The sequence below is a fragment of the Stegodyphus dumicola genome, chromosome 1 (assembly GCF_044657685.1).
Source record: "Stegodyphus dumicola isolate Sdum_Otavi_A_Nest chromosome 1, ASM4465768v1".
NCBI classification, from domain to species: domain Eukaryota; kingdom Metazoa; phylum Arthropoda; class Arachnida; order Araneae; family Eresidae; genus Stegodyphus; species Stegodyphus dumicola.
In genome coordinates this window covers 95151806-95170691 of record NC_140768.1, presented here as the reverse complement: position 1 = coordinate 95170691, position 18886 = coordinate 95151806, and the positions used below count along the sequence as shown (strand labels likewise).

Genomic DNA, 18886 nt, shown 5'->3' with positions numbered 1-18886 from the left:
GAATATTGGGTACCATTTAACCATCATGAACAGAATTGCACTAAAGCAAAATTGTTTTTATTATCCTTCGAGACATTACTGAATTTTCCAATGCTTAGGAAATGTTATGTTCTTACTTGACAACAAATTTGATTAGAAATAAGAAACATAGTTTATAAATGATGCGTATTACAATTACAAATTGCATGCAAGACACTACTAAGATAGCTGGAAAAACTACATCTTAGCTGCACATATGCAATTGCTTTGAAATTTGATTCGAGCTATTTGGAAATCATTAAACATAACACATAAATCAAGTGGAAAGCAATAAAATCAAAATTAAAATATGGAAATGTTTAATTTTAAATTCCTGGCAAATGTTAAAAACATCCAAAATTTTCTTCAAATTCCGTATGTCTTTTATTGTCAAATAAATTTCTTTGAATTTGTTGACCCCCCCCCCAAATTTGTTTATGACTTCCAGGTTAAAATTTTGTAAAAAAAAAAACAATACAAGTTATCAATTGCATTTTGGAAAAAAAAAAAAAAAATCAGGCTTGTCTTCAATAGAACAGCATGCAATAGAGTATTTTCAAATATACGGGAACGTACGACTTATGTGAAAATTGATAAACATTGGCTGTCCTATGTGAATTACGGTTTAATATGTTATGTTCATAGCTCGTGTATTTTGATTATCTAACTAAATACAGAATGATCCGCTCCTTCAAACTTCTACTGGAATAACTGCTAGAAAATCTATCCCATTTCAGATGAACAGTAAGCAAGTGTATTCTTATTCAACAATTACAATACTCTTGCATAATACTTACAAGGATTGAGTTGGGTTATTTAACTAAAGTGCAATCAATTTTATTTCTATTTACATGAATGATGTATCACACAATGCTGCGTAGGCTGGTGACATGGCGATGATGACTCAAAATGCATCTCTGCATTCAGGCATACACTCCTTACAAGAATATAACCATGCACTGGAGTCCTAGCTTCAGTAGGTACATTTTGTTGTGCTATGTAATCTCTGTGGGTCCTAAATTCTAAAAACATTTCCACTCCTAAATTCTAAAAATTTTGCTACTTGATATTTCTGTAAATTCCAAAATTTTGCACACCTGCCATAACTGCACTGGCTGTGGCCTCAGTTATCCAATGTTCCAACAAAATGAAATATTGTAACGTTATTTTAGACCAGACATTCTTAAACTGTAGACTGCAACCCCCATCTACAGCAGGGGGTCGCAAAAAATTTTACTAGTTTTGGTATTTCTTAAACTTAATATAATAATTTTACAATTACCCAATATTTTTACACAATATATCTGAAAATAGATAAAGATAAGACAATACGGACAAAGAGAAAAACAAAAATGTTTCAATGCATTCTGTTTATAATATAAATGTTCATTTTACTTGCTTTGCACATGACGCTGTCGTTTTATCTGTTACTTAATTAAAATTTTCACATTGTTCTATGTCTTAAAATGAGAAATTAAAGATAATGACCTAAAACTGCAATACTATCTTGCAATACAAGTGAAAAAATTTAGAGTTTCACTTGCGCGCGTGTCAGATTTTCGCAATGCTTATGGGGTCCCACAAAATTTTCATAAATATTTTGGGGTCGTGAAAAAAATCTATGATAAAAGAGGGTCACGACTGAAAAAAAGTTTAAGAAGCCCTGTTTTAAACCAATCAGTTTCCTGAGACCAACTCATTTTTTTGCCTGTTTTGTTTTTCAGCTGAATTATGTTTCTGTGGGAATTTTTTTATATTTTTACTGTTTCAGCTGAATGGAAAAACCTGCTAAAATGTTTCAAATGACTATTAGGGAAGAGAATCAAATACCACACATTATTATTATCTCTATTTATCTCCTGTTTCGATTTTGAGTTATGTTTTTTGATAGAATTTTTCCATATTACATATTTCAGTTCAACAAAAAATCAACTTTTAAAATATTGAGGAAAAGCATGTACTAAAATGTTTCAAAATGAAAATGTGGGATAAATAAATATATAAATTAGTTTTTCCTAGGAGTGTAGGAGTTCTTATTTATAGTATATAAAATTTAGAACCAACTTTTCACAAAGACTAAAAAAAAATGAAGTTCAATTGATCTTCATAAAATCCTATAAATGTAGAACAAGAATACTTTAAAATGTAAAAATTAACACGTTGACTGCCGCGCGCATTTTACGTAATTTACCCATGACGCCAACTTGAAATTTTTATTATGCGATATATATTATGTCGAGATATTATCTACAGAACATGTTATATAATTGTGCTTCATGCTGGGGGTCACCAGCGACCCCCAAACATCTGTAGACCATTTTTGTGATTTATAATTTAAATTTTTATGATTTATTATTCTTCAAACCATTATAGTAACAACGGTACTATTTAAAAATTTATCAGTATCGATATTTATTCTAATTATGTATTTTACTATTGGTTGCGTTGCCAATGGCACCCACAGCGCTATACCTAAGTCAAGTGCCGGTCACCGGTGTCCCCCACGCCAGTCAACATGTTAAAATAAACCATCACAAGAAAAACTAAAAAAGTAGTATAAAAGAACAAGAAAGGTGAGGAATTCAACCAACTTTAACATAATATTGTCAAGAGGAGGTATGTCGAATTTAATTACATTTCCATTTCTAAAACAAAATCCTTGCTTTTCTGTATCCAGAATCAGCTGATGAACCATTTCAATATATTTTTTATCTTAATAGTTCACCCAAAAATTCTAGTCCTCCTCAAAGCAAAGGAAAATCATTAAAAATATCTTCCAATTTAAAAAGATTTTACTAGTCTTAACAGGATTTCAATTTTTATTCTTTCTGAAAAATTGGTTCTAAATTTCTTTCTCTATATATTTACTGATATTATATTTTTAGCAGCATAATGCACGAAAATTTTTGGAAGGATTATAAATTTTCCTTTTAAAAAATTATTTGTATATACTAAATAGTTCAAACACATCTGTATACAGTGGAATATGTTTAATGCAAAATATTGGTTAACACGAAATAATGCAATGGTCCCGACAAACTACTATGTATTTTCATTCATTTTGTTTCTCTTAACACGAAACAAAAATTGTTTAACATGAAAACACATCCTTTCTGGAAATGAACAAAATACAGAAAACACTGGCATCGTAGGCGAGATTTAAGCGGGCTGTGAAATGAATGAGAGGTGGTTTCACATGTTTTGTAGAAAAGAGGCTAATTTATTTGGCTTTGAAATACCCTGTGACATGAGCAGTTTTGTTTATCTACGCTACTTTCGCCTTCCACGTCTACGAACGCCACACAAACATCTCATCTCTCATCAGTTAAATTTGGAATTCAGTGATGAGTACATGGCAGTGTGAGTAAAAATTAGTGAGTTTGGTTCATATGTTGCACTGCATAGAATTCAGCGACTCCAAGGATGAATGAAAATTATTTCGTTGATCTTTACATTATGGTAACATGGCGTTTTTTTGGCGAAAACTTGGCGACCAACTCTCCTACAGCAACCCTCTATTTTTTTTTTCCTGCTGCCATTTTGTTTTCACGAAGTAAAGACATGTTTCTTTTCTTTTTATCTACTGAACACTTATTCCAACAATCTACTAGCCGAATTACACTTATGCTAGAAATTTTATCTAACAAAACTGCTTAATCATGACAAATATTCACTGCAAAATTGGGGAAAAGTGCACAATACCATACTCCTTACGCGTTTTTCAAAATAACACATACACATAAACCATGTACACGCCGACTTATTTTTACTTCAGAATTACACAAAAATGGCATTGCGCACGCTCTTCACTATATCCATGTACACTGCTTTTTTCTCATAAATTAGAAAAATGTCACGAAAATACATGACAATTTTCTGAATCTTTAAACCCGGTAAAAAGAACATATATGAAATTACCTGATCGCGAAAAAGTATTTACCCTTTCCAAATATGAACATTTCCACATATAAAATAAATAAAATATCCAAAAACGTTTACCTCTAAATCATCTATTATATTATGCACGTCACCAACGAATTCATACCGCAAGCATTACAAATACTTAGTGTCAAATATTTAAATTATTTCCATGCACGTTTACTTCAACTTAAACGTATACCAAATTCCTACAAAGATAAAATTCACAAAATAACTATCATTTAATTAAAATATTATTAAACCATGTACATGTCGACTTATTTTTACTTAAAAAAACATCCCAGAATTGCACAAAAATGGCATGGCGCACACTCTTCACTATATCCATGTACACTGCTTTTTTCTCATAAATTAGAAAAATTTCCCGAAAATGCATAACAATTTTATGAATCTTCAAACCCAGTAAAAAGAACATATATGAAATTACCTGATCGCTAAAAAGTATATACCCTTTCCAAATATGAACATTTCCCCGTATAAAATAAATAAAATATCCAAAAACTTTTACCTCTACATTATCTATTATATTACAAATGTCACTAACTAATTCATACCGCAAACATTACAAATGGTTACAAATACTTAGTGTCAAATATTTAAATTATTTCCATGCACGTTTACGCAAATTACTTTACTTCCACCTTACATTTAGAACAATACATAAAAATAATATCCTGAAATAATTAAAAATACTAACTTACCTATTCTTCTTCAGAATCTTGATTACGTGTCCGATAAACTTTTCTTATTTCTGTTTCAGGATCTTTAAAATCATACTTATAGTTCACAGCAAGGTACCAGGTAAAATAAATAACATAATAAAACATCTTTACTTCTATCTCGCACAACCTTAAAGAAACACTTATTACTACCCCTTTCAATCCCACTAAATACCCATTTCGAATTCACTTTAGTTAGGACCATGGGATCCAAAAATTAACGAACACTGTTTCACACAACACAGAATAAAGCCAAATGGAAAATTTCCAGATTTCCCCCCTTTTCCGATTAAAGAACCGTAATTCGTCCATTAATATCACATGACATATCCCATGATCTCTCATTTCCCTCACACAAAATAATGCGTAATCGGAACTGAGTACTGCTCACATTATTACCAAAATCCCAGGTAGTAACCTTTATCGCCTCCAAAATGTCGCCAAACTACCAGTTACCATATTCTAAAGATCAGCCAATTATTTTCATTACACACGATTCTCGAAAGTATCAGATTCTTTGGCACCGAAAGAAATGGAGAAATAGGATATTGAAACTGAGTTGACACTTAATGAAATGTTTGAGAAAGTTTCTGTATTAATGAACTGTCCTACTGTACTGTCGGAAGAATTCGTTGCAGTAGTTTATGATAATGTGTGTACAGCCTCAATTATGGCAGACACAGTTACTTTGGAGTTTGTTCAAAGCTAAAAAGATATCATTGATGCAGATTCTGATGACGAAAATAAAATGAATGCAGTTCCTGTTCCCACCTCATCCGAAATGAAAAATATTATAAAAAGTATGGACAGTTATTTAGATGCACATTCCAATGGAGAAATGAATAACAAAATGTTCGACATTGAACAATTTGATGCTAAAAAAGACAATGCAAAGAAAAATATCAGATTATTTTCCCAAAACTCAATGTTTTGTTTTTCAAATTTGAAAATTTTGTTGAATTCCATTAAGTTCTTTTGGATGTTTTTGTTTCATTGGTCTTTAATAAATACATGCATATATACATGTAAATAAAATGTACTCTAACAAGCTTAATTTTGTTGAATATATGCTTTTTTTTTTTTTCTTTTCAATATTCTTTAACACATACTGTTAATGTATACATCAGTATTCTCCTCTTTCCTCAAATATACTACGGCGATAAACAATAACCATCCACTAAAGACTTTGCGTAAATTCCCACACATAATAATTCAAATTACGAAAATCTCAGAATTAGCACCTAAACACACTATTCAGCAGCAAAATTCTTTCGAAAGCGCGCCCTAGTACTCAAAAGTGGGGTAGGCCGTCTTGCCAGGTGAAATCAGTCGATATTTACGTGACGTCAAAAATTCGAAAAGTGGAGTAGGGTTTGGAAATACGCCGCAGGGCCATGGGTTCCATAAAGCAACTAACACATTGTTACAAGTATAAAAATCTTACACAATTTTGAAATTTTAATTTCTCATACGCTCTTTCATACTTTTGTCATCGATCAGTTTTAATTGTTATCAAAAAGGGGATAAATAGCCAATTGTGAGAAATGTTGTTACACTGCTCACGTGTCAACTATTCCGTTAAGTAGAGAGATATCTGTTAACGATGTGTTCATGCTGTCAGGAAGGAAGCCTGTTAACAAATAGACAAACTGTACATTCAAAATAAATTCCGGATAAGACCTAGTTATCACAGCTAGCTACTGCAGGAGTGAGTAAATTTTTCTTTTTTTTTAAGCTTAGTTGGGACTGTATGAATGAACTAATAAGCTTTTGAGTGTCTCTCTGAGGATGAGGCATTATGAGTCTTCATTTATTAGCTTCGTAACTCCATCAATGTATTTTTTTTTTTTTTTTCCAAATCCATGTTTATCAGCTCTGGAACTAATAATGCTTAAATATGAATAAATTTTATATCACGTTTTTCTTTTTTTCTTTTCGCTTGAGATTTGAAATAAACGATTGCTTTTTGAAATTAATGTTGTGAGTAATTAAGTGCTGGGTTGTATCAACGCCAGCTGGAAACAACTTTATTGAACTTGATTGCATCTTTCATGCTCCTGAAATTTTACCGATCTGGTTTTACTTATCTGGAGCAGTATTTGACATCTTTTTGTTGGCAACAGCGCTTTGAAGTCGCGTTGTTAGCAAGTATTGTTTTGTATATGCAAAATGGTCGTTGTGGGGAAGTGAAGTTGCATTGATTTGAACTTATTTTTGTTTTTTTAGGTAGATTATTAAAGAATGTGAGTATATTTATTTTGCGCTTTTTACAGTCTAAAAATGTTTTTACTTAAATGCAAAAGAAACTAATTAAAGGTAACAGTGATTACCCAAGAGTAACTTACAGCAGTATTTCTGAATTCTTTAATGTTATTATTTTAATTAATGTGATAGTGCATTATGCTCCTGCACCCCTATCCGAAAGACCGTCTGACCATGAAAAAGATGGGTAAAGTGCAGAATCGCACGCTTATTTGTTTGGCGCTTTTTACAAGATTAAGAGGAACTGGATTTTTGTCAATTTTCTTTGACTTATTAAGTGAAAATAGGTCTGCATGGATACTGTGAGGGAAGTGCACAATGCCATTTTGTGCAATTCTGGGTTGTCGATTTTCTTTGACCTTTTTAAGTGAAAATAGGTCGATGTCTGCATGGATACAGTCAGGGGAGTGCGCAATGCCATTTTTGGGATTTTTTTTAAGTAGGTGGATGTGCACATGGATACAGTGTTTGTGAAATTCTTAAAAATGCGCGGAACAGCTTTAGTATTAGTCCTTTTTGGCGACATTTTGGAGCGATAAATGAAAAATTATGATAACCTTGGTAACCTTAAATACTGAGCTTCAAACATGCCGCCATTTCTGTCCACGTAACTTTAACGAATTTGATAGGTATCAGAGCTTTGATGGCAGAAGAGATAAATTGTGTGTTTTTCTTAAAGTTACTTTTGTGTTAGGAAAGCACAACATTTAAAATATTTTTTAAAAGCCAACTTTTTGATAGTTAAAACTGGTGTTTTTAATATTACATCTTATGAGTCTTGACATTTTTTCATATGTCAACTCTGCATATTATTATAAACTCCACAACCCCCCCAAGGAAAAAAAACCACATTTTCAGTAGCATGAGGTAAACTCTTGGTGTTTCCTTTGCTAAGGAGATCAAAATTACCATGGTCTAAAAATACTTATTTACCTCATATTAGAACTAAAGGGATGTGTAATTGCATGAATTCATAGGTTCAAATCAAGACCAAAATTAGGTTTCATTATTGCTTTTATAACATTTTCATAATTTGTCTGACTATAAAAAATATAATGTTGCTTAGATTATGGAATATATTGCTTATAATTTAGAGTTCTCAAATTTTGTAAATCTTACAACCTAACAGCTGTATATGAATAACCTTCACTGAGTATTATTACTTTTATTAATAGTATGCTGACATAACAGTCGACTTTTTATTTTAAATTTTATGCAAATTTTCTACATTACTTAAACATTTTATCTAACAGAAATCTGAATTTTTTGTAATAAAAACTCTATAATAAAAGTAAGAGTACAATTTATATATAAAAATTTGACTACAAGCACTTAGATACTGATTTCAATATCTTTAAATGTTATTATCGTAAAGTTTAGATATATTCTTATTAAGTTAAGATATACTTTTATTCTATTATAAAGTTTAGATGTACAGAACAGAAGGCACACTTTGTGCTTACGACTCAGTCAACCACTTGTGGCAAGATAACTTATGATAACAATTAAGTTCAAATGTAAAATTTAAATTCAAATAAATTTGTAGCCCAAAGGCTGCACAAATCAATTTAATGCAAAGTTGGTTAAAAACTTAACTGGCATGGAATTCAACTATCAGCAATTATAATGCAAGGCTGAAGACTACAAATCTTTTCTTATCTAGCAACCTATTAATGTGGCCTCAAAAGGCAAAACACGGTTTGTTTTACAAAATAAAAACTTCATTTGCATTCTGGTGAGAAAACGGATGGAGGAAATTGACAGTAAAGATCCCAAGCATAAAATAACTCTGGTTACAAAATAAAGGAACGTTACAATATACTTTGTTTCCTGATTAATTATTCAGTACATGAAATAGTGTAATGCATTTTTGTATTTAGTTTATTTAAATGCTTTCCAAAACTGACAGGATTTTGCAAACATATTGACCATATTTTTCAACCTATAGATGCAACACTTCTTCTCTTCAGAAGTAAGATTTAGAATTAAGAAATAAGAAAATAAGAGAGAATTATGAATAGAAAATAAATACATATGCTGGCTAGCAGAAGAAGGATGCCTTCATAAAGTACTTTTTAAGAGAAACTGGCTCAGATTCACATTACATCTACGTAAAACTACTAAAACTCCCATATAGCCAGCCTGAACTACCACTGTTCAGTGGCTATCACTCCACCACTAGTGGATTCCAATGACTGTTTGAATTTTTCACAGAAATCATCATTTACGATGATTGTTGTATTATTACCATTGGTACAAAATTTACTCATTATGATAATTTAATTTTAGCTTTTAAATTATAATCATAAATTACTTGTAATAAATTGAGGGATTAAAAAATACACACTTCTTAATATTTTTACCATTTACAATATTTAATCATAAAAAATATTTCTAACACTGGTACAAAACTTGCCCATTATAATTGAATTTGATTTCCTTCACTTTGAAATATTTTTTTATTTTCTTTTAATAACAGAATCTAAGAAACTAAAGTTTTAATTTAAGTTAAGAAACTAAAGTACTAGTTTGAAATGCATTTATTAACCTTTTGTAAATTTAATTATTCATAAACATAAAAATTAACCTTTTGTAAATTTAAAATATTAGCTAAGTACTAATATAATAAAATATTAGCTAAGTACTAATATAATAAAATATAAATATGAACTAACTACTTAAAATATTAATGTTTAATACATTATATTTTGTAATTAAAAATATTAACATTTTGTAAATTTCATTACTCATGACATAATAATTGTCATAAATTCATTTACAGTAGTGTTTCAAGAATTTATCATAGCAGTACTAGAAATATTGACTGAAGACTAGAATATCATAGCAGTACTAGAGAAAGACTGTTTATTCTGATTAAGAGCTTATTTTTTAGGATTGTTATTTAGTCTAGATCGGGTTTTGTTGACAATCCGCCATTTTTTTCCGATCTTCCAAACCGGGTCTACCTTGGCGACCGAAGTTTGTCGCCAAATAATAAAAAAATTGCCAAAAGACCAATACTAAAGCTGTTCCAAATGCGCCAAGCAGTGTATTCTGCACTTTCCCCAAAAAGTTAATAGTAATTGGCGTAATGTGAATAAAGCCAAATCTCGGTATGGTTTCTGAAGCATTTAGTTTTTTAGCATGTTCTTTGGTAACGAGTAAGAGATTTCTTTTTTATATGAATCTGTTTTTATGGCAGTTGTTCTTAATATTTAAATTATTTCCTTAAAATTTTATCAAGTATCTCAGGATAAATCGAAGAGAACATTACCAAAAATTGGTTATAAAGACACCCCGAATGAAATAAATCAAGAGAAAGATTTATTTTTAGCAAATTAGTTCTCTTGACACTTAGGAGACGAGGCGACTGAAAAAACGGCCAGAGTTGCAAAGTCTCAAAAAGACGGCTGTGGCCGAAATATCGGCCAGAGAAATTCAGGGTGAGGAGAAAGTCATGCGATCACTTTTTCCTGCCACTTGTCCGATGACTTCGCGCCTCACAACTATGGTGTTTTCCCTTTCATTTTCTCTCAAAGAGCAGTGTTAGCTCGAGGCAAAAACTTTCAATTGTTTTTCACCTGATTAACTTGCTCTCTAAAATTCTACGTAAATAACCTAGCCATACTGATATGCATATACGTATGGTAGATACATATGCAAATGAGATGTGTGTCTATATGCAACAGAAACGCGAATGTATAGCATGTATGTATGCTAATTGTGTATGTGTATGCAAACAGATAAAAGCATACACATGTATGTATGTGTAACCATATATCTATGTGTATACATATATTTGAAAATCACAGATTTAAATTCAAATATTATATTAAATTCTATTTTTTTTTTTGCATTCGGTATAGAAATTTTATTCAAAAATACAAAGAACCAACATGCTATAATATTCCAATTATTGATGATTTTATGGAAAGAGACTTAATTCCCCTTATAAAGTCAGGACTACGAGATCGTCAATAATTACTCTTATGTATTTTTATGTTTCTTTTGTTATAAATATTTACAAATCCAAAAAGTGGCAATAAGCAAAAGGGGGGAAATGTATTAAATTACAATTTTACAGCATTTATGAAGATTAAAAGGTTAATCCTTACGACTCTGCTTGGCGAATTTGTGGTTTTCTGACACCGTCAGCTCCAATTCCAAGATGGTGCCAATCCTTGCACCCCCTAGAGAAAATCAAACACTTTCAGAAACTCGGTGTCCATGTACATATCAACCTATTTTAACATTGAAAAAAATCAGAAAATTGCACAAACTAGGCATTGTTCACTAATTTAAATTTATACATGTACACTCGACCTATTTTAACTTAAAACAACATCGGAGAATTGCATAAACTAGGCATTGCACACTAATTTAACTTTATCCATGTACACAACGGCCTATCTTAACTTAAACAAAATCAAAAAGCTAAAACAAAGGGTTAATCTTTACGTTATGGTAACTTGGCGATTTTTTGGCGAAAATTTGGCGACCAACTCTCCTACAGCAACCCTCTATTTTTTTTTTCCCGCCGCCATTTTGTCTTCACGAAGTAAAGACATGTTTCTTTTCTGTTTATCCACTGAACACTTCTTCCAACAATCTACTAGCCAAATTACACTTACGCTAGAAATTTTATCAAACAAAACTGCTTGATCATGACAAATATTCACTGCAAAATTGGGGAAAAGTGCACAATACCATACTCCTTACGCGTTTTTCAAAATAACACATACACATAAACCATGTACACGCCGACTTATTTTTACTTAAAAAAACATCCCAGAATTGCACAAAAATGGCATTGCGCACACTCTTCACTATATCCATGTACACTGCTTTTTTCTCATAAATTAGAAAAATTTCACGAAAATACATGACAATTTTCTCAATCTTTAAACCTGGTAAAAAGAACATATATGAAATTACCTGATCACGAAAAAGTATTTACCCTTTCCAAATATGAACATTTCCACATATAAATAAATAAAATATCCAAAAACTTTTACCTCTAAATCATCTATTACATTATACACGTCACCAACGAATTCATACCGCAAGCATTACAAATACTTAGTATCAAAAATTTAAATTATTTCCATGCACGTTTACTTCAACTTAAACGTATACCAAATTCCTACAAACATAAAATTCACAAAATAACTATCATTTAATTAAAATATCACTAAACCATGTACACGTCGACTTATTTTTACTTAAAAAAAAATCCCAGAATTGCACAAAAATGGCATTGCGCACACTCTTCACCATATCCACGTACACTGCTTTTTTCTCATTAATTAGAAAAATTTCACGAAAATGCATGACAATTTTCTGAATCTTTAAACCCGTTAAAAAGAACATATATGAAATTACCTAATAACGAAAAAGTATATACCCTTTCCAAATATGAACATTTCTACGTATAAAATAGATAAAATATCCAAAAACTTTTACCTCTAAATTATTGATTATATTATACACGTCACCAACGAATTCATACCACAAACATTCCAAATACTTAGTGTCAAATATTTTAATTATTTCCATGCACGTTTACTTCAACTAAAACGTATACCAAATTCCTACAAACATAAAATTCACAACATAACTATCATTTAATTAAAATATAATTAAATTCAAAAACACTACTTAAAATATAAATGAGCACATACATTAAATTAATACATACATAAATACCCATTTCGAATTCACTTTAGTTACGGCCATGGGATCCAAAAATTCACGAACACTGTTTCACACAACAAAGAATAAAGCCAAATACAAAATTTCCAGATTTTTCCCGATTTCCCCCCTTTTCCGATTAAAGAACCGTAATTCGTCCATTAATATCACATGACATATCCCATGATCTCTCATTTCCCTCACACAAAATAATGCGTAATCGGAACTGAGTACTGCTCACATTATTACCAAAGTCCCAGGTAGTAACCTTTATCGCCTCCAAAATGTCGCCAAACTACCAGTTACCATATTGTAAAGATCAACCAAACAAAGTTAAAACAATCATGTTATTTTAAAAAAAAAAAAAAATGGTCACTGTCTTAACACACATACATGAACAAATAACCAAAAATACACAAATACAGAGTAATAAATAACTAAAAATACATATATCCTGTTAGTAATTTCCACAATCTACGTCATGGTACTAAAAGATATTAAAAGCATTTGTAATAATAAAAACGAGAAATGAAGGATGTAACCATTGCAACAGACAATATTAATTACTCATGCACTTTTTAAAAGAATAAAGTAAAGTTGTACCTTGACATACGAGTTTAATTCATTCCGTAACCTTGCTCATATCTCAAAAAAATTTTCCCCATTGAAATTAATTATAATGCCATTAATCCGTTCCAGCTCCCAAAACACCACTCAGTTGTTTTTGTTAAATGTTTTTGAATAAGAAAAATGTATTTACAAGAAACATTGGTTGATCTTTACATTATGATAACTTGGCGTTTTTTTGGCGAAAATTTGGCGACTAACTCTCCTACAGCAACCCTCTATTTTTTTTTTCCCGCCGCCATTTTGTCTTCACGAAGTAAAGACATGTTTCTTTTCTTTTTATCTACTGAACACTTCTTCCAACAATCTACTAGCCGAATTACACTTATGCTAGAAATTTTATCTAACAAATCTGCTTAATTATGACAAATATTCACTGCAAAATTGGGAAAAAGTGCACAATACTATACTCCTTATGCGTTTTTCAAAATAACACATACACATAAACCATGTACACGCCGACTTATTTTTACTTAAAAAAACATCCCAGAATTACACAAAAATGGCATTGCGCACACTCTTCACTATATCCATGTACACTGCTTTTTTCTCATAAATTAGAAAAATTTCACGAAAATACATGACAATTTTCTGAATCTTTAAACCCGGTAAAAAGAAAATATATGAAATTACCTGATCGCGAAAAAGTATATACCCTTTCCAAATATGAACATTTCCACATATAAAATAAATAAAATATCCAAAAACTTTTACCTCTAAATCATCTATTATATTATACATGTCACCAACGAATTCATACCGCAAGCATTACAGATACTTAGTGTCAAATATTTAAATTATTTTCATGCACGTTTACTTCAACTTAAACGTATACCAAATTCCTACAAACATAAAATTCACAAAATAGCTATCATTTAATTAAAATATCACTAAACCATGTACACGTTGACTTATTTTTACTTAAAAAAACATCCCAGAATTGCACAAAAATGGCATTGCGCACACTCTTCACTATATCCATGTACACTGCTTTTTTCTCATAAATTAGAAAAATTTCATGAAAATGCATAACAATTTTCTGAATCTTTAAACCCGGTAAAAAGAACGTATATGAAATTACCTGATCGCGAAAAAGTATATACCCTTTCCAAATATGAACATTTCCCTGTATAAAATAAATAAAATATCCAAAAACTTTTACCTCTACATTATCTATTATATTACAAACGTCACTAACTAATTCATACCGCAAACATTACAAATGGTTACAAATACTTAGTGTCAAATATTTAAATTATTTCCATGCATGTTTACGCAAATTACTTTACTTCCACCTTACATTTAGAACAATGCATAAAAATAATATCCTGAAATAATTAAAAATACTAACTTACCTATTCTTCTTCAGAATCTTGATTACATGTCCGATAAACTTTTCTTATTTCTGTTTCAGGATCTTTAAAATCATACTTATAGTTCACAGCAAGGTACCAGGTAAAATAAATAACTTAATAAAACATCTTTACTTCTATCTCGCACAACCTTAAAGAAACACTTATTACTACCCCTTTCAATCCCACTAAATACCCATTTCGAATTCACTTTAGTTAGGACCATGGGATCCAAAAATTAACGAACACTGTTTCACACAACACAGAATAAAGCCAAATGGAAAATTTCCAGATTTCCCCCCTTTTCCGATTAAAGAACCGTAATTCGTCCATTAATATCACATGACATATCCCATGATCTCTCATTTCCCTCACACAAAATAATGCGTAATCAGAACTGAATACTGCTCACATTATTACCAAAGTCCCAAGTAGTAACCTTTATCGCCTCCAAAATGTCGCCAAACTACCAGTTACCATATCCTAAAGATCAGCCGAAACATTTATTTATAAGTAACAAATACATATTCTATAAAAACATAATTAAAAAGTTTAGTGCTTACGGAAGCGCTTAATTTTCGTCACTGGTCTTCGCTTTTTTCATCACGCTTTGCTCATTTTCACCTGCAGATCGTTTAAAAAAAACTGTCCAAGGAAGTTTGTTTCTTCCTCCCTTTCAGGATATTGCGGAAAAGAGTTAAGCAAGTTTCGTTGAACAACTCCGACGCACGACCAGTTACAACTTTTTCGGGGTGATTTTTATCCACAAACTCTACAACTTCCTCCCACATTCCCAAGATCTCCTTTATATCTCTTGTAGGGATAATCTCCTCCATCTCTGGCTCCTCTTCAAAACTAATTTTTTGTTGAACCACTGTATGCTGCTGCGAATGTAGATCATGTGACTCCTCGGTTGTCAGCTCCTGAGACTGTTCCTCGAACAGTTCGTTCACATCTCTCTCATCCACCTCCAGACCCATGGATTTTCCCAGAGAAACTATCTCCTCTACCACTGACACTTCGGATTCTAGTCCTTCGAAGGCCCTTTCAGCTACAGCCTCAGGCCACAGCTTCTTCCATGCAGAGGTTAAGGTCCTTGTTGTAACACCCTGTCAGGCCTGACAAATATTTCTTAGGCATATCACAATGTTAAAGTGGTCCTTCCAGAACTCTCGAAGGGTAAGGTTTGTATTCTCCATCACTTCAAAGCAGCGCCGAAAAATGTGCTTGGTGTACAACTTCTTAAAATTTGAAATCACCTGCTGATCCATGGGTTGCAGGATAGGAGTGGTGTTGGGTGGGGACAAGAAGGGCTTGCATGCGTAGGTTGTTTTCCTGTAGATATTTTTTAGCAGAAGGGCCAAACACCAGGTTTATCCACTCCACAAAGAATTTTCTGGTGACCCATGCCTTTGGATTTGCCCTTCACATAATTGTCAGTTTTTCTTTTAAAATCTTATGTGATTTAAAGGCTCTGGGATTTTCCAAATGGTATATTAGCAGAGGCTTGATTTTGCAGTCGCCACTCGCATTGCCGCAAAGTGCTAGAGTTAATCTATCCTTCATGGGTTTGTGATCTGGCATCGTCTTCTCTTCTGCCGTTATGTTAGTCCTATTTGGCATCCTTTTCCAGAAAAGCCCCGTCTCATCACAGTTGAAGACTTGCTAGGGTATGTATCCTTTGGCTTCTATCGGTTCGGAAAACGTTTTGATGTAAACCTCAGCTGCCTTCATATCCGAACTTGCTGCCTCACCATGTCTGACGACGGAGTGAACGCTGGTCCTTTTTCTAAAGTTGTCAAACCAGCCCCGGCTGTCTTTAAACGAGTCTTCCGATTCCTCGTTTGGAAGTGTGTGGGATCTGCTTCAGCAAATCACCGTAAATCGCTCGTGCCTTCTCACGTATGATGCTTTGTGTTAAGGTTCCTCCTTAAAGCTGCTTCTCTGTCACCCACACCATCCGTGGTTTCTCCATCTTTTCATGGAAAGAGGTCCGGAGCTTAGAAATTATTGTAACGCCCTTAGCTGGCATTATATACTCCTTATCAACTCCTGTTTAAGCACAGTACATATCATTGATGTGCTACGCCTGTACATCCTCACCAAGTCAATTACTCACACACCTTGCTCATGTTTTTCTGTGATTTCATGCTTTAATTCAATAGACATCATCTTCTTCTTCAGACCCATGGTTATAAAAATAAATGTGATAATGTTTTGTAAATGTACAAAAAGCAAAAACGGCGGACCTAACTTATCAAAAATGCTTTGAAAACGAGGGAAACAAGCACACAGACTGAGGTGGAAGAAACTGTTAGACGCTGGAAATGTCACCAACATGCGAAGTACTGCCCCATTTTTTTTTTTTTTTTTTGAGCAGTGTACATTGGATACATATGTATTTTGGTCTAAGTGGTTAATGAGATAGGCAAACAATAAATACTTATACATTAAAAGAAATGAAACACTGATAAAGCAGCTGGCCCATTAATGCAGAAGATGACAATGAATACACGTAATCGTGTGTCATCCTGTATGACTATACATAAACTACAAGAAATGATATGCATAAACACATACAAATGATGGCAATAAATGAAAATACATAATCATGCATTATTCTACTGGGCTATGCACACATCAATAACAATGATACATACACACCTATACGTTGACAGAAATGATACACTGAGAATGAAAATTGTGTATCAGTGTGAACGACGACAATTAATGGTTACACATATTCATGTATAACCTTACTTGACTGTACATATATATTAGTACAAATGATGCACTTGAACACTTATACATTAATGGAAATGAAATACTGAAAATGGCACTTGTACATTATACGATAGATGAAGAATAATGGTAACACGTAATCATGTATCATCCTAAGTAGCTATACATACAGTAATAGAAATGATACACTTATACATTTATAACATGGTAAATGATGCATTTATACATTAATAGAAATGGTAATGGAATGGTGAAATTTTCACATTAATACGAAAGATGACAATGATAACACATAATCATGTATAATCCTACTGTGCTATGCGTACATGAATAGAAATAATACATATTAAACACCTGTAAGTTGACAGAAATGTTGCACTGAGTGTAATGCTTGTGCATCATTGCAAGAGATGACAATTAATATATACACATAATCGTGTAGTGTCCTATGTGGCTATGCATACATTAGTAGAAGTGCTACACTTAAACATTAATACTAGAAATGACACACTGAAGATACTTGTGGATAAATATGAAAGATGAAGATTAATAAAAATACATGAACATAAATTATTCTACATGGCTATGTATACATTACTAGAAATGAAACCTTTAACACCTATACATTAATAAAACTGATACACTGAATTGTGTATTAAAGCAAAAAATGACAATTAATAATTATACATAATCGTGTGATATCCTACATGGCAATATAGACATTAGTAAAAATGATACGCTTAAACACTGATACATTACTGCAGAAGATGCACTGAAAATGTTGCTTGCACAGCAAAACGATATATGACGATTAGTGATAACACATAATCCTGTGTTATTCTACATGGCTTTATATACATAGACAGGGATGGTACACTTAAACGAATGATGTGCGTCGGATACAAAAGTGCGTTGATCTAGATAGTTAAAACTAAAGTAATGGTATGCAACAATTGTTGATGATGCACTGGTGATTAATGAAATAATGAATGACAATTAATGACATAGGTAAGAATGAGTGACAATTAATGAAGGCACGATAAATAAGCACATTGCCATAGGTACATTGGATATAAAGACTGGTTATGTGGAAAGGATAGAGTTGTGGTTAAGCCGAATCACACAACTCCTGGCCTAATGCTTGCAGTCTGTCCATAATACTTTTGAGTTTTTTAAGTACTGCTGGTTGGCGAATAAAGAATCTTTTATAGGCTGGATCTGTGTTGTAAAACAGCATGTGCCACTCTCGTGTTATTGGGCAGGAGGTGACATAATGGTCCGGGCTACCTGGCTGGCCACACACACAGATGTTGGTGTTTGTTATTCTTCATTCTAGAAAATATTCCGGGAATGGATCATGACCCGTTATAAATCTGTTGATGTGTGGCTGGGATATTTGTCTGTCAAGGCTGACTTTGTGAGCAAATTCATAGGTCCTTCTTCCTTGCAGAATAGAATTCCACTCTTCCTGCCATTGCTTGAGTGCGGTGTTTAGAACAGCCTTCTTTACATAGGTTTTTGATAACTTTATTGCCA

General features: G+C 32.2%; 1 protein-coding gene across 2 annotated transcripts in view; it reads left to right on the top strand.

Moving 5' to 3' along the window:
* Positions 1-6760: 6760 nt before the first annotated feature.
* The window catches only part of Bap60 (Brahma-associated protein 60), a 155028-nt gene continuing 142902 nt past the window's right edge, over positions 6761-18886 (top strand). For both annotated transcript variants that reach the window (XM_085817875.1, XM_085817874.1), the window contains exon 1: positions 6761-6919. The gene's annotated coding sequence lies outside the window, so the exon portion shown is untranslated. The remainder of the gene's footprint in view (positions 6920-18886) is intronic.